The following is a 25,754-nucleotide window of genomic DNA, read 5'->3' as shown; positions in this document are numbered from 1 at the left end:
CCCTGACTTCAGACTATACTACAAAGCTACAGTAATCAAGGCAGCATGGTACTGGCACAAAAACAGAAATATGGATCAATGGAACAGGATAGAAAGCCCAAAGATAAACCCACACACATATGGTCACCTTATCCTTGATAAAGGAGGCAAGAATATACAGTGCAGAAAAGACAGCCTCTTCAATAAGTGGTGCTGGGAAAACTGGACAGCTACATGTAAAAGAATGAAATTAGCACACTCCCTAACACCATACACAAAAATAAACTCAAAATGGATTAAAGACCTAAATGTAAGGCCAGACACTATCAAATTCTTAGAGGAAAACATAGGCAGAACACTCTATGACATAAATCACAGCAAGATCCTTTTTGACCCACCTCCTAGAGAAATGGAAATAAAAACAAAAATAAACAAATGGGACCTAATGAAACTTGAAAGCTTTTGCACAGCAAAGGAAACCATAAACAAGACGAAAAGACAACCCTCAGAATGGGAGAGAATATTTGCAAATGAAGCAACTGACAAAGGATTAATCTCCAAAATTTACAAGCAGCTCATGCAGCTCAATATCAAAAAAACAAACAACCCAATCCAAAAATGGGCAGAAGACCTAAATAGACATTTCTCCAAAGAAGAGATACAGATTGTGAACAAGCACATGAAAGAATGCTCAACATCATTAATCATTAGAGAAATGCAAATCAAAACTACAATGAGATATCATCTCACACCAGTCAGAATGGCCATCATCAAAAAATCTACAAACAATAAATGCAGGAAAGGGTGTGGAGAAAAGGGAACCCTCTTGCACTGTTGGTGGGAATGTAAATTGATACAGCCACTATGGAGAACAGTATGCAGGTTCCTTAAAAAACTAAAAATAGAACTACCGTACAACCCAGCAATCCCACTACTGGGCATATTCCCTGAGAAAACCATAATTCAAAGAGTCATGTGCCACAATGTTCATTGCAGCTCTATTTACAATAGCCAGGACATGGAAGCAACCTAAGTGTCCATCGACAGATGAATGAATAAAGAAGATGTGGCACATATATACAATGGAAAATTACTCAGCCATAAAAAGAAATGAAATTGAGTTATTTGTAGTGAGGTAGATGGACCTAGAGTCTGTCATACAGAGTGAAGTAAGTCAGAAAGAGAAAAACAAATACCATATGCTAACACATATATATGGAATCTAAAAAAAAAAAAAAAATGGTCATGAAGAACCTAGGGGCAAGATGGGAATAAAGACACAGACCTACTAGAGAATGGACTTGAGGATATGGGGAGGGGGAAGGGTAAGCTGGGACAAAGTGAGAGAATGGCATGGACATATATACACTACCAAACGTAAAATAGACAGCTAGTGGGAAGCAGCCGCATAGCACAGGGAGATCAGCTCGGTGCTTTGTGACCACCTAGAGGGGTGGGCTAGGGAGGGTGGGAGGGAGGGAGACGCAAGAGGGAAGAGATATAGGGACATATGTATATGTATACCTGACTCATTTTGTTATAAAGCAGAAACTAACACACCATTGTAAAACAATTATACTCTAATAAAGATGTTAAAAAAAAAAAAATTCAAGGTCAGCTAGTTTATCTGGGAGCTGATGCCAGCATCTGCTGGCAGAGAAGGGGAAAGTGAGACAGGGAAAGGAAGGCAGCCAACAAAGGGTGTGTATCAGGCAAGTTACCACAGTGGGCAACTGGGAGTTAATTCTGCTGGGAGCCCTGGGCTTCAGTGCAGAGCAAACCTATGAGTTATCTCAGCCTTAGCTCGGGAAGGAGCTGGGGTATTAATCCACCAGTCCCATCAGTCACTGACTGGGGGCTACTCCTGATGGACATCAATTATCTGGCCTGCCACAAGCATGGTGGGCTCAAGCAGCCAGAGAAATTTTCCTGGAAATCAGGTGGTGAGCGCTATGATGCTGAGATCCGAGGGCATGTAAGCCCACATTGGGGTGCACTTACCCCATCACAGCCCCAACACCTTGCACTGCGGTTGCATCTTGCCCACTCTCTCCTGGACAAGACCACAAACTTCATGCAAGCAGGCATTGCACCTGTTTTGCTTGTGGCTGTATTCCCAGGGGCCAGCACAGTACTTGTCACAAAAGCATATTTGGTGAATCAAAATCGTGTCCTACCTTGGGTCGGTCCCCAAGCCCACCAGTGATTCAGGGGTCCTATCAACAGTGTCCTCAGTTTTCTGGCTGGGAAACCCAAAGATCCAGGAGGCAAAGCCACAAGAAGAAACCTGGAACACCTTTCATTATTATCAGCATTGGACAAAGACTCCAAGGGTCAATCTTATACCTCTGTCAGATCCTTAGGCGAGGATAGCAGTGAGCAAAACCAGGTGCGGGCGTTCAAATCCCAGCTCTAGCAATTACTGTGTGGCCTTGGGCAAGCTGCGTAACCTCTCTGTGCTTCAGTTTCCTCAACGATAGTAACCCCATAAGCTCTGCACAATTATTAGCATTATTACAAGGTTCAAATGAAATAATGTACGTAAGATGCTTGGTCATCATTAAAATAATTCTTACCTCCTTAGCAAACAAGAGGCTGCCTGGATCCAAAAGCTGATTCTTACCAAGCAGCACTAATCCTAAACCTTACGGGTCCTCTGATACAAGCACTGACTCAGTGCCTAGCACTGTGCTAGAGCCATTATGTTCTCCAACAGCCCACCCACTACAGGCCTGACTTCAGCTGCACTTCTAGAGCTACATGATTTGCATACTCCCAGTGACAGGAGGCTCACTACTTCACAGGGGAACCAGATCGGTTTCAGACAGCTCTGAATGGCTAATATTGGGCCAAGTTCTGCCTCGCAGTGAGCATGAGATTCTCTTTGCCCTACAACAGTCCCTTGGAGATTTGAGGGAGTCATCTCTGCCCCATGAGTTTTCTCTCTCCCATAGTAAGGAAAGCATTCCCCCCACCCACCCCCAACCTCAAAACATAGCTTTAGGGTCCTACGTCTTCAAGGCCTCTCTCCTTCCCTCCCCTGGATGGACTCCCCTGGATGGACTCCAGTGTCTCGGAATTCAATGAGAACCACCCATGGGGGTGATCGAACTGCACAGAAGGCAACGCGTCTCTGCCATGCTCAGGACCCTTTGCTTCCATTCCTGCAGGTGGGGTTGCATTAGTATTTTGGCAGCTCACACCCCATGTGGCCGTGGGCAAACAACTTGGCTTCTCTGAGTCTCAGTTTCTATCTATAAAGTGCAGACAATGCACATACCCACCTCATAAAGCGATCAGGGTGATTCGGTGGAATTATACAAATAGCACCTAACACAGTACTGCAGAAGCATTAGGTAGTATCAGGGGTCGGCTAGAAGCCGTAGCTATGCCTTGTTCACAGCGGTTCTTATTAAACTGGGTTTTCCCCATCTTTGGTCATCCCGGTGAGGTCAGCAAGCTGTCAGACTTTCACCAAATCATTGGTAAATCTATTGGCTGAGATCAGCCAAAGGAGATGCTGCCGAGAGTGCTGTGAGCCCGCGGATCCCCATTCTGTGCGAATGTTCCACACCCAGCTGCCTCCCTCCCTCTCCCCTCCCCTGCCCACCAGATGCGGATGCTCCAAGAGCTGTCAGCTCTGTCCGCACTCACACCTGTATCTCCAGATCCTTGCGGAGCTACTGGCCCAAGAACGTAAGTTGAATTCACCCCTATTCATGGATGGCTGAAAGTAAGGAAGACAGGTCATGAGGTATTATTCTTACTCTCATTTTGCACGTGAGAGCATTAGTGATAACAAAAGGTAGCGCCATGCGTCGGACCCTTCCCTATTACTCCCTAAATCCTCACTACAGCACCGGCCTGATGGGGTACTATTACATCCATTGTTCAGGTAACTGAAAACTCAGGGAGACCAAGGCTCAGGGAAGTTAAGTGACTTGCTCAAGACCCCAGAGATACCAAGTGCCGGCACCAGGATCTGAACTCAGGCCTATGCAGCTACAAGCCTCTTTCCTCCCCTACCTGGCAGGTTTTAAAATGCTTTTCCAACGCTAACAGTTGTGTGGGAGATGTATTTGGTAATCCAGCTCACCATCTGCCCATGGGCCTGACCCCAAAAGTCTGCAATGGCATAAACCATCCATTGTGGTTTTAAAACATGGCCATAAGTTCTCTGACGCTATTCCCATTGAGATGTGGGGTCTATACTCCCTCCCCTTGAACTGGGGGAATTTGTGATGGCTTTGACCAATGCAATATGGCAGGAGTGAACAGGCATGACTTATGATGCTTTGTGACTTCTTAGGCTATGTCATAACACACCATGCAACTTCCGCTTTACTTAATCACTCCAGGTGACAGTCCTACCTGAGCCCAGCCTCCAGCCAACCCAGCCCAGGCACCAGACATGGGAGGGAAGATGCCATCTTGGAAGTGGATCCCCAGCCCTGGCCATTGGAGTCATCCCAGCTGAGGCCCCAGACATCTTGGAGCAGAGAAGAGCAGTCCCCACTCTGCCCTTCCAGAATTCCTGACCCACAGAAGCTGCGAGCAGACAGAAAGCGCTGCTATTTCACACCAGCAGGTTTGTGATGGCTTCTTCTGTGGCAGTAGATAATCAGAACACCATCTGACAATGGGCCCTCCTTTCTCAGTGCTCTGAACTTGTCAATGGAAAGGCACATCATTTCCAAAGTCAGAAGCTCCAAGCAAACACTGTGGAAAGTCATGTCTGACCTGGGTGTTTGGGCTGAGTCAGAGGCCAGGCTTGCTGGAGACCTGGACTTCAGCATCCTGAGGATTTGGGGGGCCCATCCTTTCATAGTCGCTATCGCATGGCTGAGTGTGCCTGGCCCTGTGCTAGGGATAGGGATACAGTGACCAAAAAAAAAAAAAAATGCATGCAGGCTCTGCCCGCAGGACCTCACAGTCCAGTGGGGGAGACTGATGTCAGAAAGCAATTTAAGCTAGAAATGGAGATGTATAACATTAGGGGCACCTAACCCTGTCTGGCAATGGAAGCAGGGAAGACCTAAAAAGGTGATCATCTAAGGGCTGATCAACAGTTCATTGTCCATCCGAAGGGAAGAAGGAGAGCAAACTACAGGCAAAGACAACAGCCCATGGGGAGGCCAGGGTTGAGAGCACTCGGGGCATTTCAAGGGCACACACAACAGAGGGCCAGTGGCAGGTGCAAAGGTCCTGGGGCAGATGGTGAAGGAGATGCTGGACAGGGCTGCAGGGGCTGACTGGCAGAGTCACCAAACTGCTGGACCATGACCCACCCTCCTTCCTGGATCTCCTTGGCTGAGCTGCCCTCTGACAGTCCCTTCTCCATTTCTGTATCCACCTCCTCATTCTCCCCTCATCACCGCAATGTGAGCCTTCCCTCCTCTCAAATCATCAGTAGTTCTCAGCTGCCCACACACTTGTCTGATAACCTCCAAATTTTAAGATGCACCATATGAAAGGGCAATGTTCGACTGTGTTTGACTTTAAAAAAAACCCAGCAACTTCGATGGTTCAGCTTAATGTTAAGCCATCACCCCTTTCAAGATACCTTCTGCAAAGTCCCCACTCAGCAAAGCAAGTCTTAACACTCATTATTTTCTGTGGTTTGTAGTTTTAAAATAATTTTGCCAATAGGAAATTATGTCATAATTTCAAATAAAATTATATAATATGCATGTTTTGAATTCCATCTTGCCCCTCCATCTGCCCCTCCGGATGTGCTGACACCCAACTCCCAGATGTGAGACTCACTGGTCTGTTTTGAAGCGGGTGTTCTCCCTCCCTCTCAACTCTTTGGACTCAATTTCTTTGGGACAAGGGACACATAATCCGGGAGGCCCCCCAAGAGCATGAGAAGTCCTAGAGGGGCTTGAGAAAGTTGGCAGGTTGGGGAGTTTGCAACCCAAGACGAAATGAGTTTGGAGGTGATTCCAGAAATTGCTAAGGCAACATGGTGGGTACATAAGAAATGTGTGCAGAATCGAAATCTGAAAAGCTCAAAGGTTCTTCTCCGGCCCCAAAGCCAAGGATTTGATAACAAAATAAAGGGACTAAAAGGGTTCCAAGCCTTGCTTCTCCTATGAGCCAGCCAAACCCTGGTACAAATAGGGAAACAGAGACAAGAAGGGATGGGCACCAGATCATGCCTTGAGGTTGGGGTGGGAGTGAGAACCCAGGTGTCCAGGTTTCCTGTGCTCCTCCTCCTCTGTGGAATGGGGGTGGGTGTCCCGAGTGACTGGCTGGCCTTGTCCAGACCTGAGGCCAAACGCTGTTTGCATGCACTGTGTTTGCTCAAGGGGGCGGGCGATGGCCATCTGGTCACATGTCGATTATTGAGTGTGAATGACCAGACAGAGGCACAGGAGTGGGGGGTGGGATGGGGGATGATTCTGTAATCTGCCCTGCATCACTACCCCCAGAGATTCCAAGAAACTGGGTGAAAGTGTACCATGTCTTGGGCCTCGGCCACTTCGGGTCAGAGGTTGGGCTTGTCCTGCCCCAGGGCAACCCACACCCGGAGCTGAGAATCCTGAGTTGCTGGCACTCTTGCTTAGCCCTAGCACCTGCCCACTCAAAGGTGGAGGGTGGTCCTGGACCTTGGAAGAGACTGCGAGGTCAGGCCAGGCCAGATCTGACCGTGTGTGTGTGTGTGTGTGTGTGTGTGTGTGTGTGAGAGAGAGAGAGAGAGAGACAGCACCACAGAGATGGGCACAAAGACCAGCTCAGCCATGCTCAGTACCAGCCAACATTTGTTGGCACCTCCTCTGTGCCCGAGGGAAGAGAAAGTACATGGGAACGATCCCCCACCGTGAAAAGGAGCTCAGGGTCCGGCAAGGAAGCGGGAGCCCAGGGAAACCTACGAATGAGCCCCTGCCAGGCCCCAGTGCCTGCTGTGCCTTCCAGTTTAGTCTACCCAACACTGAGGAAGGGGGTGTTACCCACATTGCAGCTGAGGAAACCGAGGCTTGGGAAGGATAATGGGAACGTGCATGGGGTTCCACGGGCGGCCAGCACTGATCTGCTATTGCTCACCATTTAAGTGACTGGCACATAAGAGGCAGATGCCCAGTAAATCTTTGTTGAGTGAGTGAATGAGTGAAATGTCAGAGGCAAGATTAGAACCCAGGTCTGCCTCCTCCAGAGACCCGGATTCTCCTTGATTCGCAGAAATATAGTCGTCAACGCAAAGCAGTGTGGGAAATACAATGTCAGACACTGCTGGGGGGGATGGGGTGGCACAAAGAGCTAGGACATTTGATTGGGGCTTTGAAGTATAAATAGGAGTTTTCTAGGCTGACCTTTCATTCCCCCCAAATATTTAATAAGCACCTATTATGTGCCTGGCATTCTTTTAGGAACTTGGGATCCATCAATGAAGGATATAAGATTTCTGCCCTGTGAGACTTTATATACATTCAACAGGATCAGAGGAAGAGGGCATCTCAGACAGAGGGAACAGCACACAGGTAGGAGCAAAGAGGTATATCTTGGGGATGCAGAAGGAGGGGCTCACTATATATATGTATGTGTGTGTGTGTGTATATATATATATATATATATATATATATATATATATATACACACACACACACACACACACACACACACATATGGTGTTTTTTTCCTACTTTAAGCCATGAATACCACCGTGGAAAATCTGGGACTTCAGAGGTTTTTAGTGTCATTTAAGAGAAAGGAAATTATGTTTCCTTATTATTCATCTTTTCATATTTTATATTGATTTGGGTAATTGAAAAATATTTATTTCCACATTTAAAGCTGAAATCTTTATGTCAGGTACCCAGGCTCCAGCACGGATGGTTAAGTTGCTTATAAAGTATGTGACATGTTTTAATTTCTTTAAATCAATCAATCAATCATTCGTGATGTCTCTGGCAGGGGTAAGATAGAAAACAGGCTTCTATTTTATTAGGAAGCTAAGGTTGTCAACATTTCAAATGAGAGGTTGCCTGACCCCCTTTTCTGCAGATTGTTGGGGAAAAGTTAAAGTAGACAACTCCAGGGTTGAATTTGGATGTGGCTCTGGGGAGGAGGGGGGAGCAGTGGGGATCTTGGGTCCCAGTGGCACCCACTGGGGCATGGGGATGTGGGTGGAACAAAGGGTGGGGCAGCTTCTCCTGAAATGAACAAAAATTGAGGTGATGACAACTGACTTCTGCCGGGTCCAGGTGGTACTACCTGGCCAGCTCAGGAGGAGAATTCCAAGGATCCAGTGGCAAATAAGGAAGTAGAAGTGAAGGAGCGCTTTGGCAGGAACCGTAAGGGTCTCTGTAAGCCAGGAATAGGGAGTCAAGTGATGGGGATATAGACATGGGTGGGGTAGGGACCACAATCTGCAGAGGCTGAGGAACAGGTAGGGGCTGAATGATTAGGGTGCCCAGTACAGAGCCTGAGCCATGGCAGGCACTCAGCAAATATCTATTAAGTGCATAGTCTTGAATACCAGGCTGATTGCCTTAATTTAGCTTTGATAGGTTGGATGCTTTTTATGTGCTCAGAGGTAACCTTGCTAAAGGCCTCTCCTTCCTTCCTTCCTTCCTTCTTTCATTATCTCATTTTATAGATGAGGAAACTAAGGCTCAGAGAGGCTAGTGGCTTAGCCAGGGTCACAAAACGGGCAAGTGCTAGAATCAGGGCTTGAACCCAGTTCCCTGTGGGTCCACACCTAAGTCCTTTGTCTCTTGGGACTTTGTCCTGCAGAGAAGGAAGTGCAAAGACCGGGCTGCATCATGACTTTCATGGGACCTAGGAACTGTCGCTTTCATGGGCTCTGACCTCCACGAAAATATATTTAAAATTGTAATGCATGACTGTGTTGGTATAAAGAAAAATATAATCCAGGCTGAACAATATCCACTCTTTTTTTCTGACTTTAAAGAAATGAAAATATTTCCATGGGCCCCTAAAAGTATCCCGAGCAGTAGCACAGGTCCCATTGTGCCTGCAGGAAAAGTCAGAGAAGTAGGCCATGGGCATGCTGTCTGTGGGTCCCCTTTCAAACTAACCGAAGCCACTCTTTAGGGTGTAGCCCAGTGGGTCAGGGGGGTATCCCATGGCACATGCCAGACCCCTCCAGGTCATCCCCCTGGGCAGTGACTCTCCTCCTGGAGGCATTGTCGCCTCTTCAGCTACACAGTCAGAGAGGAGAAAGGCCCAGTTGCCCCAGGACCCAGGCCAATTTTGTGCACACGGAGAAACAGTAGGAAAATCCAGGCTGCCCCAGGTCCAGCCCCAGCCCTGCCTGTCCTCATCTCCGGAGGAGGAGAGATGCTTGGGCTGCCCTCTGCCCTTTGTCCTCACCCTGGGCTTCCCAGAGCTACCTCCCTGGGAGGAGCTGGGGCCCCATGGGTGACCTTTGGCATCTCTGATCTCTGTCTTCCCTCCCTCCTCTCCCCACCCTCATCACTCAAGAACTGCTGGAAAAGGGCAGAGGGCACAGGCAGGTGGGATGGTGGGACCTACCCCCAGTCTACCTGCCCGTCCCCCCTCCTCTCATCCTGGGCTCCGGGATACCCCACCTCATCCTCCTGCAGCCTCAGTATGTCTTATGTAGAAATCAAAACCACCCTTCCTAGGCTTCCTGAGAATCCCCCATACCAGCCCCAGACGTTAGATTTCTGAAAGAAAACAGGAATAATTTTCAGCTGTTTTGTGTGCCAGGCTCTGCACTAAACACTGTAACTATTCAATGCTCATAGCAACTCCACGGAGTAGATACTATCTTTGCCTGGTTAGGGAGCAATACTGGTTAAGAGACTAGCTCAGGGTCACGTGGCGGTAAGCGGTCAGGTCAGGATTCAAACCTGCCCAGCTGGCTCCAGAGTCTGCTTGCTCCAAGCACCAGGCCCCTGCTGCTTCTCAAAAATAATTCTTCCATGCCTGCCAGTTCCCGATTCCCGAGCCTGACTCTTAAGACTTTCCTCACCTAACCTTTGCCAAACGCCTATAACACCCACCACCACCCCCCCCCCCCCCGCCACCACTGCCCCACATGGCATCAGGCACATTCCAGCCATCCAGAACCACTGATGAGTCTTCAAATTCCCACCTACTTCATCCTCTCATGCTCTCAGCTTGGAACATTCCCGATGGAAGAATTTCTCTAGTGGATTGAACATGAAGTTTTGACACTCTGACCTGGGTCTGAGTCCTACCTCCGCGCCCCTGGGTCCAACTGTGCGAACTTGGGCAAGTCACTGTATCTCTCTGAACACACTGATTTCCTCAATCATAAAACTGGAGCCATAAAGCCTATCTTGTACTCTTCATGAGAATTCACGGAGAAAAGACAGGAGGAGAGACAGGAACAGGGTGGGAATTCAGTGGGTATTCTCTCTACTGGCCTCCACCATGATTACCTACCCCCATTTGTTCATCCTTCAAACCTCAGCTCAAACATCACCTCCTCCGAGATGCCCTCCGGGAGTTTCTCAGACAAGCAGGCAGAGTGCTGCCCCCTGGGCTGCGAGCTCTGGGAGGGTTGGGGTCTCCTCTGTACCCTGACCCAAAACACAAGGTTGACTGTGTTGTTGGAAGGAGAGAAAGAGGGAAGAGGCAGAATTAAATGGGCAAGAAGAAAGCGGCTGGAGATTGATAATGGGATTGGAGGTTAATAATGGGAAATAACTTAGATCTTAGTTATTTTAGTAATTAGGTCCAACGTGGCTGAGAGCAGAAAGAGGGGCGTCTGCTTTGTCAGATTACCCAGTAACCCAGCTGTGTAGACGGCCCCATCAATTCTCAGGGTGCCCATTTAGTGGACCCCAAACCCCACCTACACCCTCCCTGCAAGCACCTCAGACTGAATTAGAGCCCCCAACACCCCTCACTGACCTGAGTAGGGCCAAAAGGAAGCAGAGTCAGGCTGGACCCTCACCTGGTGGGCTTCCCGCTATTTGGGGGGAGATTCGCAAAGTGGTTTTCCATCCTCATTAAGTACCAGACCTTGAGCTAGATAGAGAATCAGATTTGGTCCTTCTTCTGGGACTTGGAGTGGGGAGTGAGGGGCAGGAAATGAGGAAATCTGCTGGCTAAACCGGGAGTGAGCAGAGACGGAGCCTCACCCCTCTCCTCTCACCCCCCATCCCCCCATTCCCAGCCCCGTTCGTATCTCCATGCCCCCCTCACTCACACCCTCTTCCTCTCCATCCCAGCCCCAATCCCACCTCTTCCCCGCTCTCTCCCATCCCCCCAAGCCCCCCTTCCCCCATTCCCACCATCCTCCAGTTCTCCATCCCATCCCAGAGAGCCACAGTAATAACAGCCTCCAAACCAGCCCGACAGGTTCCAGGGGACCCAGCCCTGCCCCAGAGGCAGGTAAGGAGGTGGAGCTGTGAACCCCCAGCTGCTGGCTGCCTGAAAACACCAATTATCTCTGTGGTCCCCAGCCAGCCTGGCTTGGTGGCTCTGGGGGGCTGTGGGGGAGGTGGGGGTCAGGGGAGGATGCCCCGGGTTCGGGAGACTGCATTTCCAGACCCTGAAGTCTAGGATCACTCCCACGATGGACGCAGCCTCTACTGAGAGCTGACAGGTCTGAAGAATCCTGCCAAGCCAGACACACTGACTCACGTTTAATTACACATGGAACCCATCATCTGGTTGAAACGAGTGAAGTTTCACAAAAAGAGATGTGAAATTAAGGGGGGGGGGGGGGGAAATTAGCAACTTTTTTTTCTTATGAATGCATTGTTTGAAGCTTTGACAGGAACTGCCCGTGAAAATCTTCTTTTGGAGCCAGGGTTTCTGAACTCAGCTTTCTCCACCCAGTTCTCTCATGCACCCTGGGGCCAATGAGGCTGGTCAGAGCCGCGTGAAGTGCTTGTGTGATTTTCTGTGAAAATGTGAGGGGATGTATGTGGTGAGCAGATAAACATGAGTCAGATGGCCAGAGTTTAAATCCCAGCTCCACCTCTTAGCTGAGTGACCCTGGGAGAATTATTTAACCTCTCTGCCTCTCGATATCTCTATCTGTAAAATAGAGTTACTAAGAGTTACTTGCCTCCTGGGGGTGTCATGAGAACTATAAGAATTCATAAATATAAGCACTTAGCCAGTGCTCATGGCGGGTTGATTTCAGTGTTTGCTATTGTTACTACCATCAGTATCAGCATTAATAGTATTATCATTACTATTCTGATTACTTAGCACCATGCCTGGAGTCATAAACCAAACTCAACCCAAGTAGCATTGACTGTGTGCGTGCATGTGTGTGATACAACCAAGGAAGGGCCCTGTGAATGAGTAAGTGGATTTTCCCGGATAAATGGTGGTTCTATATTATAGTCTTAATTACAGTTCTATAGATTGGAAGTTTGACATGGTCGCATTGGGCTAAAATCAAGGTGTCTGCAGGAGGCTCTCAGAGAGGATTGGTTTCCTTGCCTTTTCTGGCTTGGAGAGGCTGCCTACACTCCTTGGTTCACAGCCCCTGCCTCCTTCTTCCAAGCCAGCAATGTTGTGTCTCTCCAACCCTGCTTCACACCACATTTCTCTGTACACAAGTGGGAAAGTTTCTCCACCTTTAAGAACATTGTGATGACATTTGCCCCACCCGGAGAATCTAGGGTAACCTCTCTATCTCAAGGTCACAAACTCTAATCATAAAGGCAAAGTCCATTTTGCCACGGTAAGATAACACATTCACATGTTCCAGGGATTAAGACAGGGGCATCTCCGGGAGGCCATTATTCTGCCTCCACAAATGGGAAAAGGCCGTCCTAGCTCTACATTTGTGGCAGTCGAATCCATCAGTAAGCATCTCTCTTCGGCATCTGTCCGGGAGCTCAGGACACTGGAAGAGGCTGGAGGTGGCCAGACCGGCAATGGACAAGCTACAGTCTCCAAGTTCAAGAGCATTCCAGCTTAAATTCTCAGGTCCCATCTGGCCAGGTTTGGATAGCTCCTCCCAGATCTGAAAGGGGCAGAGAGGTGCTGATCTGACTCGGCCACTGACCCTCTGTGTGTCTGTGGGGACATCGCTTCCTGGCTGAGCCTCAAAGTTTCCTCATCTGGTGGAGGACCTCTCATTCTGAGAACCACACTCGATGACCCATGAAGTTCCTATGACACTGTTGGGCATCCAGTAAGGGCTCAATTGGTGTTTTAATATGCCCATTCCACATCCTTGGGACATGACGGTCAGGTTCACATTTACAACAGCAGTTACAGTGTGTGACAGGGTGTGTGTGTGTGTGTGTGTGTGTGTGTGTGTGTGTGTGTAGGAATGTGGGCAAGTGTGTTAACATATGAGCATGAAGGTGGGAATCAGTGAGTAAGAGAGTGCCTCCCTTGCACGAAGAACGGAACCCCGTGCTCCTTCCCACGGGCCGGGCACCTCCAACCTAAGTTCCTCCGAAGGCCAAAGCCATTGCATCCACAGACCCCACGCTTCTGGGAGCCTGACCTCAGTGAGCTTCCCCAAGCAGGACATTTCTTTGAAGTCTCCTTTTTGACACATTCTGTTCCAGAGGCTGTCCACTGCCACTTTATTATAAAGAACAATGTTTCAAGCTACAGATCTTTGGAACATGGTGCAACTGTTTAAAAGTGTGAGGTCAGACTCTGTACAGACAAGATGTCCAAAACATGTTGTTAAGCAAAAGAAAAATGTTTCATAACACTGGGTGTAGGTTGGACCCATTTTTGTTTAAAACAAAGTGTCCATCTTGCCAAGTTTCAGAAACACAATGCTTTTGAGGCACAAGACGGGAAGTGGGGGGATGTAAGACTCTAGGGAGAAGTTAGGCTTGTGTCACCCTACTGTAAAAACATTCAAATTCCAGTTTTCAAAGTGGGTAGTCAGACTTTGGCCTCTGGAGCCTTTGAAAGGGTGTGTGTGTGTGTGTGTGTGTGTGTGTGTGTGTGTGTGTATGGTGTCTGTGTATATGGTGTGTGGGGGAGGTTTATAAATTCATGATGGTTTTGTAGTGAGACAGAAGGATTTCTTTCCTTTTTTTCTGTTTACATTGTGCCTTTCCTTAATTTTTTTTAAAGCAAGCTTCTACAGGTATCCCAAAAGTCTTAGTACAGTTTTAAGCTTAAAAACTAGGATTCTGGGCTTCCCTGGTGGCGCAGTGGTTGAGAATCTGCCTGCTAATGCAGGGGATACGGGTTCGAGCCCTGGTCTGGGAAGATCCCACATGCCGCGGAGCAACTAGGCCCGTGAGCCACAACTACTGAGCCTGCGCGTCTGGAGCCTGTGCTCCGCAACAAGAGAGGCCGCGATAGTGAGAGGCCCGCGCACCGCGATGAAGAGTGGCCCCCCGCTCGCCGCAACTAGAGAAAGCCCTCGCACAGAAACGAAGACCCAACATAGCAATCAATCAATCAATCAATAAATCTTAAAAAAAAAAAACAAAAAAAACCTAGGATTTCCTTAATTATAAAACACAGAGGCCAAGAAGTCAATATATAATAAAGTATGTGTGTAAAAATGGCACCCCAGGAAAATCAGCTATGTTTGTCCCATGGATTCTAACAGTGCTGGTTACGTGTGATGATGACACCAACCAAAGGGCGGCCTGGAATCCATGCGGCCTCCAGACCCAGGGGCGAGCAGGCCTGCTTGGATGGGCTTCAGGGAAGATCAGCATGGTCTCGAGCCGAGACACAGGGTGTCCTGTACACTGGAACAAGCGCACACACACACATACACACTCATGCAGGGTTCTGCGGACCGATCTCTCACGGTGTGTACTTTTCGTTCTCAGTGGGCACCAGCCTAAGAGACAACAGATCTGGCTTCCCCAGCTGACTCTGCCCCTTGCCAGCTGAGTAGCCTTGGAAGTGCCATTTTTACTCTCTGAACTTTGATGCCTCCATCTGCCAAACAGGATAAAAGATGATGCATGCAGATTGCCTGATATGTGGTAGTTATTTAATAAACCAGCTTGCTAAGGGAGAGAGCCTCAGAGTCTGTCCCTCATCCCTGGGCTCCAGCCAGGTAGGAGTATGTCATCAGAAGAAGGCTGGCCGCCTGAAGAGAGCAGAGTCCACTGACCTGATAAGGCCCAACCTCACTCTGCCCCACACAGAGCAGCCTCTGTCCTCTGATCACCTGCAACTGACTAGTTCGAGGACACGTGCTACATGATCCCATAGCCCCAAGGCTCAGGAGGTCCTCACTGCCTGCCTGTGCGGGGAGAAGCAAGATATTCCCATTTTGCAGATGGGAAAAATAAGGCTCAGAGAGGCTATGTAACTTCTATCCACACATCTGCTTTCATTCATTTATTCATTTGATGTTTAAATGAGATGCGAATGAGGACCAGGCACTGTGTGAGGCTCAGGGCAGGAGGAGGCAGCAGTAAACCCAGACCTGCAATGTCTGTGTTGTCACAGAATCAGAACCAGCTTCACAGGCATGTGACCCCTGTAGTCACACAGGACCCCACAGCTAGAAAGGGCCATGCTTGCTTTAATGGTCTATTGCCATCTTAAACTTCTCCATAATTTTTAAACAAAAGGCCCTGTATCTTCATTTTGCACTGGACCCTGAAAATTATGAAACTGATGGAATTAAGAGGGTCACGAACCCAAATAAACAGTTCCCAGTAGATGGATATGGGGGAAGGAAACCTGGGCACAGCTTGGAGAGGTGGGGGCTGGCTATAATGGTGGGGTGCCTGATCCAGTCGAGAGCTTTAGTGTGACCTTCCTAAAGGACGAAGGTTTTGGCTGAAACCTGAAGAACGAGTAGAAATTGGCCTGCTAAGGAGGTGGAAAATGAGACGAAAACGCAGTTTAACTGTACAATGGAGATAGTGATCCTGACTCCCCAGGACCGACCATTACAAGGTTTCATTCAGTTCATTCATTCATCCATTCATTCATCCATTCATTCAGTCAATATATTTCAAGCACCTACTATGCAGCAAGCACCGTACTATGCGTGGACCAACATAACAGCGGAGGACAAAATACACCATGCCTATGACCCATGTGTCCTAGCTGGGGGATGGATGTTAAAACAACTTATCACACAGACAAGTATTTATCCACTCCTAGGATCTGTGCTGGAAGATGTACAGGGGGCTGAGGAGCACACGATGGAGGCTGAGCAGGGCTGAGGGGCAGAGCTGTCAGCCCCATCCAGGGCCAGGCACAGAGGAGGCCCTGGCAGAATGCGGGCTGGTGGAGCCTGGCTTGCGTTCTGTTAGCTACGGGCGCAGTCTCAGCGGGGAGCTGAGGGCCGTTGCTCATTCCAGGAGACAACATGCCAGGAGCCACCTGGCTGTGCCTTGGTCCCAAGGGTAGTGAGTGCACCTTGGGAGGAGCTAGCCCATGGCAGGAAGAGGTCAGGAGAGCAATAAGAAGCTTAATTAAAGGGAAACAGCTTTCAGACAGAGGGAGGGAGGGAGCCTAGCCTTACTGACAGGAACTGTGGGCCTGGTAATTCCATCACATATGTCAGTCCATTTTCAGAGCCCTTGAAGGCAGGTGCCCCATGTCACAGTAGGAAACTAAGTCTCAGACAGGCTAAGCAACCATCCAAGTTCACACGTGAAGTTAGGACCAGAATGCGGTCTCCTGACTCCCAGAGCAGACTCTGCTACTTCTACTCATCTCTCCCCGACCAAAAATCTGTCTGGGTATTTGACCGTCCACCAGAGAAATTTCTCTCCAGCCCCAGGGCCAACAATGTTTATGTTTCCTTGAGAAGCACTATGGGTCTTAAAGGTGGTCTTTTTTGCCTCTTCCCATTGGCCACCAGGAAGCCCAGAGGCAACTCTGTGGCCCATCTCAACATGGACTTTATGCCACACGTGAACCATAATGTCACTTCTGGTTCACTCTCACCCTTTCACCCTGCTTTTATGTACTGCCTCCTATTTTTCACTGATTTGTGGTAGTTCGGCTCACTCTATTATACCCAGCTTCATGAAGCCATCCTAATCCTCTTCAGCTTTCTCTATATGCCAACTTCATCCTTCCCTCTCTGCAGAGAGCCCTTCTCCAGCTCCTCAGGCACAAGGACCAGCTGAAGCTGCCCCGACTCTCCTTCCCCACCCTTTCCTCCTTCCCAGCTCCCACCACGCTCTAACCAGCACCCCAGAATCCAAACTCTAATTTCTGGGAAACTGATGCTTCTTGGCCCAGCTGGGATCAAATGTCCACTCTTAGTTCAAGCAGCTGTGCCCCGGGCTCCGTGACACAGCAGTGATATGGCGGCAGGATTCCATCACTGCAGGGTGATCCCCGAACTCCTCATCCTGGAATCCAAGCCCCTTAGGACCTGTGTACAGACCCCAGTTCAAACCCTAGCTCAGCCACCTAGAAGGAGGACTTGGGCACAAACCCCAGTCCTTCACAAGCTGCCACCTGAGAGCACAGACTCACAACCACTCAGAGTTACTGTAGGATGACACGGGAATCAGAGAGGTTGGGGGTGCAGAAGTGCTGAGCACAGAGTGTTTGTTGAGTGAAGGAGGGGGATTAATGCCTGAAGAACAGCAGGCTTTCATTCACTTACCCACACACACTCCACTCCCCAGTGCCGGCCAGTGGCCCCTATACCTGCTCCTGACCCTCTCAGTTCCCAGGGACACCAGGAAGGGCGTGGTGAGCAGCCCCTGACCTCTGGCTCTGTAACCTGTGTCCAGTAGGTAGAGGTGGTGAGTTCACACACACAGCACGTGCAGAGGGCTGGGTCTCAACAGACCTTGGGCTCAGGGCCCACCCATCCTCGTTCTCTCCCCCAAGGGGAACGCACCCTGTCCCTGCTTCCAGAAGGCCCTGTTGGGGAGCAGTTCTGAGCCCTTTGGTCCATCTGTTATGACCATCTCCTGGCCCCTGGGATCCCCCAGGACTAGGAGGGGGCTGGAGGGGAAGGCAGAAAGGGCCATATTTTCTGGTGAGAACCTGCCCCGTGCAGGTCGCTGCACTTACTGCTTTATGTGCATTTTCTCATTCATTCCTCATCTCTCCTTTACTGCCCCGCCAGATTAATATGATTATAGCCATGTTGCAAATGAGGGACGTGAGGCTCAGAAAGATTACCTGGCCTCCCCGGGCCACACAGCGTGGTGGAGCCAGAGTTTCAGGTCAGAACTGGCACACTGCAGAAGCTGGGGTCTTGCCAATGTGGCCGGGAGAAGCCCCTGCCTGGGTTGGAGGAAGAAGGCTAGTCCTTGCTCTCCTGAGGGATGAATCGGAGGCCCTTTATAAGGAGGCAGGACTTCCCTGGTGGCGCAGTGGTTAAGAATCCGCCTGCCAGTGCAGGGGGACACGGGTTCGAGCCCTGGTCTGGGAAGATCCCACATGCCGCGGAGCAACTAAGCTCGTGTGCCACAACTACTGAGCCTGTGCTCTAAGAAAGCCCATGAGCCACAACTACTGAATCCCGCGCGCCTAGAGCCCGTGCTCTGCAACAAGAGAAGCCACCACAGTGAGAAGCCCGCACACCACAATGAAGAGTAGCCCCCGCTCGCTGCAACTAGAGAAAGCCCGCAGGCAGCAACAAAGACCCAACGCAGCCAAAAATAAATAAATAAATAAATATAAGGAGGCAAATGTGGACACCAGTCAGCTGTTCAGGGCCCGGAAGGCTGGGCCAGCCAGGCTCTTGCACCCCTCCTGGCTGGAGAGGAGCCAGGTGTCATTATTAGGAGGCCAACTGGGGTGTGGAAGGCTAGCTCCTCACCCAGAGTGCCTTGTGAGGGACAGGCTGTAGCTGACAGTCCCTTGTGAACAGAGGGACCAAGGCAGCGGGGCAAGACTTGAACTTGGGGCCACGTGCTATCCTAGATGATGCCTGGAGACTTCATCAGGCCTTCTCTATGGTCTGAGCATGGACTAATTGCCTTAGAGCTCCCCTCACCAACAGACTTTCCCCTAGAAGAGTAAGTGGGTACCAACAGTGGCTAACAAGGTAATGATCACCATGGTGAAGATGGAGTTGGAGATGAAGACGGTGATGGTCACCATGGAGATCACGACGGTGATAATAACTGCACCTAACGCACAGAGCTCCACGTATCCAGCAGGCACTGACTGTTCTAAGCACCTTGTGACACAGCAACCCTGTGAGACAGGTACAAATGTTATCATCCTCATTTTTACAGATGAAGAAACTAAAGGAGCAGTTAAGTAACTTGTGCAAAACCACATGGCTAGAACATGTTGGAACTGACATTCCGGTTTGAAGGCAGAGTCTACACTCCTGCCTTCAATATTACCCACGTTAGATGTATAATACAATGAAAATAGCGATCACTCTTTACTGAGCAGCTATGCATGAGGGACCATGTTAAGCACCTTACATGCACATCTAACTTGATTCTCATGAGAGCTTTAACTCCTCAACATTATTAGAGTTCCGTTCAGCTGATATAAAATCTGAAACCTTGCAGTGGAAGTAATCTCTCTGATATCACCGGGCCAGCAAGTGCAGAGGTGACCATCAAACCCAGGCAGCCTGACTCTGGGTCCCCCATCTTAACCACAAAGGCACACTGTTTTTCTGTGGTTGTGTACACACGTGCACACACACCCTTCCAGGGGCCCTTGTGCCCACACACGCATGCGCACCAGGACACACTCACCACACAGACTCACATAAAATACGGCTACCAAAAACTGGCTGTGTTGTCACCAAGTGAGGGACCCAAGCCCTCAGCCTAAAGACTCAAGATGTTCTCTCCAAAACGTGGTTCCCAAGGCGGAAGGCAAGCGTGCACTGCGACCATGCCAGAAAAATGCTGGCTAGCCCTGTGAGTCAAGGTTCCCTGGGCTCTGAGCATCTGGAAAAAGCTGGTGGGGGGGAGACTATTCGTACTCAGGGCTGAAACTCCAGCTTATTTCCCACAGTACGTTCAAGGCTGTAAATCCCACTTCCCAGGAGCTCCTGCTGGGGTTTGCACACTGCCTTCCAGTGCCTTCCTTGCCAATCAATTTCCATGCAAATTGACCCCGAGATCCTGGCCAGAGGATGGGACCGGTTAGACCTGCTTGACAGTCTCCCAGCTGCAATGTGGGAGTCTGGCTTGCGGCTAAATCTAATCCTTCCAGGTTACTTCTAGGAGTGTTTCCTGAGCTCCTGCCTCCTACCTGAAAGGCCGGACCCTTTCAGAAAGACACTGCTGGGGACCAGAGATGGCTCAGATCCAGCCCTCTCTCCAGAACTTCCATCATCCGATGGAGACTCTGACCAGCCCAGCCACGCCCTCCCAGAAATCACACCACCCACCAGCCATCACTGACAGGCCATATCCCATCAGATCTCCCCTGAATCCAGAAGAAGTGGGCAAGATGCTCCCCATTTTACCAAGAGGCAACTGAGACTCAGAGAGGCGAAGTAGGAACCTAAGTCCCCAAAGCCAGTAAGAGGAGGGGCTGGGTTTACACCCGGGTCTACCTGACTCTACAAGCTGAATTCCATCTAGGCCCCCACTCCAGCTCCAGTAAGGATATCAGAAAAAAATCCCAGCACTTCCACTTACTAGCTGTGCATCCTTGAACAAGTTGCTTAACCTATCTGTGACCTAGAAGCAATTGAAGAAGGAGGTGATCTAAAGAGGGGAGGACTGTGGGTGACAAAGAACTTCATGGGGAAACACACCTCCAAGGTGTGGAGGCTGGAGAACCCAGGGCCAGTTCTGGGGTCAATTTGGCCCGAGCACAGGATGCCGAGTGAGGAACAAGGGCTCCCAGTGCTGGGCCCTGAAGGCCAGGCTAAAGAATTTGGAACTTGCCCAGGAGGCCAAGGGGAGCCATCAATGGTTTCTTGACTAGTTGACTAGTTGTCACTATCTCAGAAAAATTAATTTACAGGGAATGACATATACACATTACTATATGTAAAGCAGCTAACTAATAAGAACCTACTGTATAGCACAGGGAACTCTACTCAATACTCTGTAATGAGTTATATGGGAATAGAATCTAAAAAAGTGGATATACATATGTGTATAAATGATTCACTTTGCTGTACAGCAGAAACTAATGCAACATTGTAAATCAATTATACTCCAATAAAAATTAATTTTAAAATAAATAAATAAATAATTTTAAAAATTGGATTGCAAAAAAAATTTTTTGTAATTAAAAAAATAAAGGTAAGATCCCTCCTCATCACAAGAAAAAAAATTTTTGTAACCAGGGATGGTTATGGATGTTAATTAGACTTACTGTGGTGACCATTTCACAATATACACAAACGTCAAATCATTATGTTGCATACCTGAAACTAATATAAAGTTATATGTCAATTATATCTCAAAAAAAATTTTAAAGCAATGTCCCCAGTGGAGAACAAATAGCTCAAGGGAGGGTGCAGGGTGGTCTGGTGGTGGCAGACATACTCTTCCCAGAGTCAAGTCTCCACTGGATATAATCCCAGAAGCATTTTTCAACCAGTCCCAAATTCTACCTCACCTATCATCCAATCCTCAGTCTCAGAAGAGTATAATAGTTGAAAACAAAGAAAGACTCTGAATTCAGACAGCCTAGGTTTGAATCCCAGCACTGCCACTTACTAGCTGTGCATCTTTGAGCAAGTTACTTAACCTCTCTGATTCCGTTTCATCATCCAGAAGATCGAGATAATATTATTCCCCTGCCTCATAAGGTTGTTGTGAGGGTTACGTGAGTTAACAGTTGTAAAACACTTAACAGTGCCAGGCACATGGAAAGTGTCTGTCAAATAAGGTTCTTCAAGGCCACAGCCCCTGACCATCAAAGATAAAAATAGGATGAGTCTGACATGGTGTGTTCTTAGTGATCCCATTCTGGGTCCTAATAATCACCAATTCCTTTGTTACCTACAAGCCATCCTTTGAATAACATGCCCTGGAAGATTCCCAAGAACCAACTTTAGGCTCACAGGTTCTGCAGAATGAATCTATCACATATCAATAATTTCATAAGTTTCAACCTAATGCTTCTACTTTTCGAGAGCAGGACTTCAGGGCCCTTCCTGGTCTTCTGGTCACTCTTCTCCATCATGCCAACAGAGAGAGGAAGGTGCCACCCAAGAGAACACAGCAGAGTCATTCTTTTTAGAGATCTCAAGCAAGAGAAAGGTTTTCTAGATACAAGATGCCTATAATCCAATTCATATATAACTTTCCTACTATATAAAAGTATAAAACCCAGAGAAAATTCACTCTCTGTTGACCTTGAAGGAGACAGAAGCTGGACAGGCCGACAGGCAGGCAAATATGGGTTCCCTTTAGAGGTCATCTGAAGGCCAGGACAGACTTCCCAGGGGCCACTGCACTTCGCTTCTGACCTTTGACCTTCCCCAAATTGCCTCAGAATCTGGGCTCAGCATCTTGTACTGCCAAAGCCACTGTTTAGACAAAACTGCAATTTGGAAAGTTGCTCTCTTCCAGGGCAAAGACAAACCAATGACTTGTTGATTTTGCCAACAAGACAGTGACATGTTCACAGGTAAGTTTTTGAAAGAGGGCCCAGGCAGTCTTGGAGGAGTAGGGTGGGGCCTGGAAAACGAGTTTATTAAGACTCTAGGAATTAACCAAAAAAGAAGCGGGGACATTCCAGACTAAGGTGTGGTGGTGGAAAAAGCCAGAAATGGAGGATATAAATGCAGATTTGGCCCCAAGAAATCAGCTTATTTTTCAAGAACTAAAACAATAAGTTGGAAGAGTTCACTGGCCACGTGGTATTAACAGGCACCCGGAGACACATTCTCTCCCAGCTCTGCTTGGAGAAAAGATGCCCCTGACTCTATTTACCCAGCTGTGAGATGGGCAGAATGGCTGATCCCTTCCAGTGTGAGGTAAAGAGCCAAATGGCTAGGGAGTCGGGTCAGGGGCTGCTCACAGATGTGCCTACATTTCCCAGACCGGATTATCCAGAAGAAATGTCCTCCGGGAACTGCAGCAGACTCATCTTTGGTCTGCTTTTAGAGAGCCCCTTCCTATGTCAATGAAACACAAAGCAGGAGCTTGGGGAAGGTTGATTTTGACTGGAGGACACTGAATGCAATCTTTTCTGGATGTTTACAAAGTGTGTTTACCAAGCAGCCTGCTCTCCAAACTCTAGCAATCGCTTAAAACAAGAGAGCTGTTGATTTGTGGAGTGTTTTCTCTAAAAAAAAAAAAAAAAAAAAAAAAATCACAAATGTTGGATTCAGAGACATTATTTCTTTTTAAAAATAACTTGTCAAGGGGACAAAGTATTTAGGAAGCTTTCTTCTCAGCTCAGAAAGCAACTGGGAGAAGGAGCCTTTTTTTCTGCCTGAGATTAGAGCGAGGGACAGGATAAACTGGGGGAGGGAGGGCAGTCAGCAACGGGTGGGAAACTGGCTAGCTCCCTGCCCTCAGCATCCTGACAAGACCCTTCTCTGATCCGCCCCACCCTGCCTTTTTCTCTTCAAAGACCCACCAAGAATCTAGGGGGAAACAATGAGATTAAGCTCTGCTCTGGCCCCCTCGCCAACTCCCCCTCCCCTGCTGTCACACCCCAGCGCTCCCCGACCTGCCTCTCCTATCAGATGTCAGCCTTTCTCCTCACGGACACCAAAATGTATCCCCTCTCCTATCAGATGTCAGCCTTTCTCCTCACGGACACCAAAATGTATCCCAAAGTGCACCACTGACATATACAAGATTTTGGAGCATGATTACACAACCTTTAAAAAAATTTTTTTAGCAGTATGTATTTTAAGGAGTATCAAAAAACTAGATACATGAGAAACAGATAGATAACTGATAGACAGATGATTGATAGATGAATAAATACATAGATTGGATGGATACATATATAATTGATAGACAGGTAGATGATTGATAGATGAATAGATTCATAGATTGGATGGATAGATAAACAGATAGATAATTGATAGTCAGATAGATGATTGATAGATGAATAGGTACATAGATTGGATGGATAGATAGATAATTGATAGGCAGATGATTGATAGATGAATAGATACATAGATTGGATGGATAGATAGATGGTTGATAAATGAACAGGTATATAGATTGGCTGATAGATAGATAGATAGATAGATAGATAGATAGATAGATAGATAGACAGACAGACAGGTAAATACAGATAGCCAGGACCTCAAACCCATGCTTTCACAGCTATTGCCCCTTTCCTCTTTAAATACATTTTACTCAACACATATTCATTCAGCCCATTATTGGGTTATTGAGGTCCTACAGTGCCAGGCACCACTCATCTTGTTTAGGAGCATCAGTGAACAAAAGAGCCATCAGACAGTGACCTCACAGAGCTTATTTACCAGAAAATAAGCAATAAATGAAGAGGTAATCCAGTGTCCTAAGGTGATTAGTGCTATGGGGCAAAAACAAAAAAAGAAACGGTAGAGCAGAATAAGGCAGGTCAGGAGTGCCCAGGCAGGAGGAAGGGAGCGGGTTGCCAGATCAAGTAGGGAGGTCAGGATAAACTTGATCAAGGAGGTGAAATGGGAGCAAGGACTTAAAGGCGGTGAGGGAGTTTACCACAGTTTTATCCGGGGGAAGAGTGGTTCAGGCTGAGGGAAGAGCTCAAGCAAATGCTCTAAGCAAGGAGGGTAACCAGCAAGTTCCAGAAACACCAGGCAGTCAGTGTGGCAGGAATAGTGAGCAAGGTGAGAAAGTAGAAGAGAAAATCAGGGAGGAGACAGAGATCCTGATCACTTATTTTAAAATTAAGACTAAAAGAAATTTAGACCTAGAATGTTCTTCGCCTACCCACCTGACTTGGATAACTCTTACCCAGGCTTCGGCTCTTTACTCAAACATCACTTCCTCCAGGAAGCCCTCCCTGACCACTCTTTTCCCAGTCTGTGTCAGCTTCTTTGTTGTACATAGGCTCTCAGAGGGCTCAGTTTCTTTCCTCCATAACAGTTATCTCCTTTTGAAATTATACCCTGGTTAGTGTAACATCTAACTGCATCTCTCTCTCTCTCTCTCTTCTCTCTCTCTCTCTCTCTCTCTTTCTCTCCTGCTAGACTGTAAACCGCACGAGGATTTGTTTGCTGGGATTGTCTCTGGTTTTGCCCATTGTTGTATTGCCAACACCTAGCACAGTGCCTGGCATCGGGAAGACACAACAAATATTTGCTCGATGATTGAATGAATGCTTTGAGGTGGCAGGATTGGAGGCAGAATATTCACTGAACTCAGGGTTATAGCAGCTACGGCACACTGCCATTCGGCAGGCTCCTGGGACCCAAAATTTAGTAGGTGAGCTCAACCCCAGAAGCTGGAGTCCCTGCTGCAGTGAACCTGGATCAGCCCAGGACCCCCAGCCCTCTCTTGCACCCACCTGCTCTCCAAGGCCCTCCGGGATAACTTCTCTCTTCACTGGAGAGGACAAGGCTCAGATATTCACAAAAAGCCTCGCCCTTACCTCCCCCCACCCCAACCCTGCACTTGCAGTAGCAGCAGTGTTCAAATGCTTCCTTTTGCTGCTCACAGAAGAATCCTCGGAGCGGGGACCGACCTTGGCACATCTGCTGGGATGCCTGATGAGGCGGGGAGAGGGCCGTGTGCTCCAGCACGTATATGGCTGCCCTCATGGAACAAGTCCAGGATCACACAGCCCTGGATCTGACAGGTACCACACAGCAGCTGCGTGATTTACAGCGGCTTGCAGGGAGAGGTTTCGTCTCCCACTTTGAGAGCTTGAGTGCTTCGTATAAATATTTATGGGAGTCTGGGCCTCCATTAACCCCACCAGTGCCACATTTCACTTGTGACATGGTGCTTGTGTGTGAATGAATATGAAGGCCAGTGTTCAACATACAACGTGTGTGTTTGAGTATG

The 25,754-nt window shown here is 48.4% G+C and overlaps 1 long non-coding RNA gene across 1 annotated transcript in view; it reads right to left on the bottom strand.

Annotated features, from left to right (window-relative positions):
* LOC132349093 (uncharacterized) overlaps window positions 1–25,485 on the bottom strand; it is a 46,086-nt gene extending 20,601 nt beyond the window's left edge. Inside the window, exon 1 of the long non-coding RNA XR_009497619.1 lies at window positions 25,255–25,485. This is a non-coding gene — a long non-coding RNA (uncharacterized LOC132349093). The remainder of the gene's footprint in view (window positions 1–25,254) is intronic.
* Between the last annotated feature and the right edge of the window lie 269 nt (window positions 25,486–25,754).

The sequence above is a fragment of the Balaenoptera ricei genome, chromosome 15 (assembly GCF_028023285.1).
Source record: "Balaenoptera ricei isolate mBalRic1 chromosome 15, mBalRic1.hap2, whole genome shotgun sequence".
NCBI classification, from domain to species: Eukaryota; Metazoa; Chordata; class Mammalia; order Artiodactyla; family Balaenopteridae; genus Balaenoptera; species Balaenoptera ricei.
This window is presented reverse-complemented; position numbering and strand designations above follow the sequence as displayed.